The sequence below is a fragment of the Delphinapterus leucas genome, chromosome X (genome assembly GCF_059928025.1).
Source record: "Delphinapterus leucas isolate spDelLeu-1000000601 "Yukka" chromosome X, BTC_Dleu_Yukka2, whole genome shotgun sequence".
Classification (NCBI taxonomy): domain Eukaryota; kingdom Metazoa; phylum Chordata; class Mammalia; order Artiodactyla; family Monodontidae; genus Delphinapterus; species Delphinapterus leucas.
In genome coordinates, this window is record NC_143150.1 from 35,969,186 (window position 1) to 35,972,626 (window position 3,441).

The following is a 3,441-nucleotide window of genomic DNA, read 5'->3' on the forward strand; positions in this document are numbered from 1 at the left end:
TTGGGCAGCCCAGATTAGCCAGATAAAGAGTTCAAAACAATAGTAATAAGAATGCTACATAGGGACTTCCCTGGTAGCACAGTGGTTAAGAATCTGCCTGCCAATGCAGGGGACATGGGTTCAAGCTCTGGTCCGGGAACATCCTACATTCCATGGAGCAACTAAGCCCATGTGCCACAACTACTGAGCCTGTGTGCCACAACTACTGAAGTCCATGCGCCTACAGCCCGTGCTCCGCAACAAGAGAAGCCACCGCAATAAGAAGCCCACGCACCACAACAAAGAACAGCCCCCGTTCATGGCAACTAGAGAAAGCCTGCTTGCAGCAACGAAGACCCAACGCAGCCAAAAATAAAAAAGAAGAATGCTAAATAGATGCTCACAGTGAGAATTTTAACAAAGAACTAGAAAATATAAAAAAGAAACTGTCAGAGCTGAAGAACACAATAACTGAAAAGAAAAATACGCAAGAGGGAATTAACAGAAGATTAGATGATACAGAATAAAACATGTGTGATATGAAGGATAGAATAGTGGAAATCACCCAACCAGAAGGGCAAAAAGAAAAACAAATTTTGAAAAAATGAGAATAGTTTAAGGGATCTCTGAGACAACATCAAGTGTACTAACATTTGCATTATAGGGGTCCCAGAAGGAGAAGAGTGAAAGGGGTAGAAGATGTATTTGATGAAATTATGGCTGAAAACTTCTTGAACCAGATATCTAGGTACAGGAGACACAGTGAGTCTCAAACAAGATGAACCAAAAGAGACCCACACCAAGATATATCATCATTAAAATGGCAAAAGTTAAAGATAATTAGAATTTTAAAGGCAGCAAGAGAAAAACAAAGACTCACATATAAGGGAACACCCCCCCAATAAGGTTATCAGATGATTGTTCAGTAGAAATTTTGCAGGCCAGAATGTAGTGTCATATATATTTAAAGCACTGAAAAGAAAAAGCCTACAACCTAAGTTACTCTACACAGCAAGGTTATCATTCAGAATTGAAGGAAAGATAAAGATACTAAACCTACCCTAAAAGTAATGTGATATATATAAAGCTATAAAGTCTCCACCAAAAAACTAGTAGAATTAATAAATGAATTCAGTAAAGTTGCAAGGTACTCTATACACTAATAATAAACTATCAAAAAGAAAATGCAAGAAAACAATCCCATTTACAATCCCATCAAAAAGAATAAAATACCTACCAATAAACTTAGCCAAGGAGGTAAAAGACCTATACTTCAAAAACTATAAGACACTGATGAAGGAAATGGAAGATGATACATATAAATGGAAGGATATCCCATGTTCATGGATTGGAAGAATTAATATTGTTAATACTATCCAAAGCGATTTCCTCCCGTACATCACCAGTGCTTCCAGGTCATGGTCATTTTGAGCCTGTATCTGGGTGACTTCTAGGCGGTCGTGTCATTGACTGCTCCCCACCCCCCAACTCCGCTGTGGTCCTGCGTGTCTCCTGCCCTCCCATCCCCACTGAGCCCTCTCGGGTCCCCTCTGGGCCTTCTGCCCCTGGTCACCAAGGTTTGCTGTGCTCTCACCCACTGGTGTCATTTGGAGGAAAGATGAATGGGAGGGCTGATTTTCAAGAGACAAATACAGAAGTTCCAAGACCAATTCCCCACATAAGGACTGATTACATTCCAACAGAGGAAGAAAGAAGAGTCTTTGCAGAAGGCAATGATGAAAGCTTCTGGCCCAGATGAATCCTTTCAGGTCATCCCAAATATGGTTCCATCCCTAAACATATTTGCTTGCATCATGGGATACTTTGCTGGAAAGCTTTCCTATGTGAAAACTTGCCAAGAGAAGTTAAAGAATCTTGAGAATTCCCCTCCTGGAGAAGCTTTATGATCAGGACAGGCATGACGATCTTCACCAACTGGGCACTATTCTCAGAAGTCAAAATATGACTCAAACATGAGGGGTCATTTATCTTTTGTGACAACCCCAGCAGCAGACAACATAGAAAAAGAGATGCTTCCTCATTATGAGCCAACTCCATTCAGTGCTTCTATGAATGAATCTACTCCCACTGGTATTACTGATCATATTGCCCAAGTCAAAGTAAACAAATATGGAGATACCTGGGATGAGTGAAAAATTGCATCATTGGACCTACTGAAGAAGTTTCAATATCCAGCGTCATCTAGGTGGTCATGAACATCTGCATGCTTTGAGCTCAGCAGCAGTCTTCATAAACACATTTAAAACTAGAACCTGGGTTTTTGTGGTTTGGCTTATGAAGATGATGTTCTAAAAACTTACATTTTAATGTAATATTGTGTGAATATATTCATTTGGGGGAACTCTCTGAATGATGGTAGTATACCATGATTGTACACAGTTTGGGAAATTGTTTCAAGTTACAGGGCAAGGATACTGTTATAAAACTATCAAGTGAGTGCAATGCTCTAGAATCACTGTATCTGGAAATAAATGATACCTGCATGTTGAATTGGGGTGGGTGGGTGTAGCAATCATAATTTTAAGTCTTAAACTTTATATCAAAAATTAATCAAAATTCTTTCTCCAGTGTTTGCTGTATTCTCTTAATGTTTATGGTAAATAAAATATAAAGGAACATGCATTAAAAAAATACTATCCAAAGCAATCTACAAAGTTAATGCAATCCCTAACAAAATACCCATGATATTTTTCACAGAACTAGAACAAATAATCCTAAAATTTGTATGAAACCACAGAAGACTGAAAATAGCCAAAGCAATCTTGAGAAAAAAAAAGAACAAAGCTGGAGATATCATGCTCCCTGACTTCAAACTATACTACAAAGCCACAGTAATCAAAACAGTGTGGAACTGACACAAAAACAGACACATAGATCAAGGAAACAAAATAGAGAGCTCAGAAATAACCCCCCTCACATATTATCAATTAATCTATGACAAAGGATGCAAAAATATACAATTGGGGAAAAGACAGTCTCTTCAATATGTACTGTTGAGAAAACTGGACAGCTACATATAATAGAATGAAATTAGAACATTTTCTCATACCATATACAAAAATAAACTCAAAATGCATTAAAGACCTAAATGTAAGACTGGAAACCATAAAATTCCTTGAATAAAACATAGGCAGTACACTCTTTGACATGTCTTATCGATATTTTTTGGATCTATTGCTTCAGGCAAAGGAAGCAAAAATAAACAAATGGGACCTAATTATATTTAAAAGCATTGCACAGTGAAGGAAACCATCAACAAAATAAAATGACAACCTACTAAACAAGAGAAGTTATTTCCCAATGATTTATCTGATAAAGAGTTAATATCCAAAATATATAAAGAGCACATACAACTCAATATAAAAAAACCAAACAATGCGATTAAAAAATGGACAAAAGACCTGAATAGACATTTTTTCCAAAGAAGACATACAGATAGCT

General features: G+C 37.3%; 1 pseudogene; it reads left to right on the forward strand.

Moving 5' to 3' along the window:
- Positions 1-1,597: 1,597 nt before the first annotated feature.
- Positions 1,598-2,979, forward strand: LOC111165797 (OCIA domain-containing protein 1 pseudogene; annotated as a pseudogene).
- The last annotated feature ends 462 nt before the right edge of the window (positions 2,980-3,441 follow it).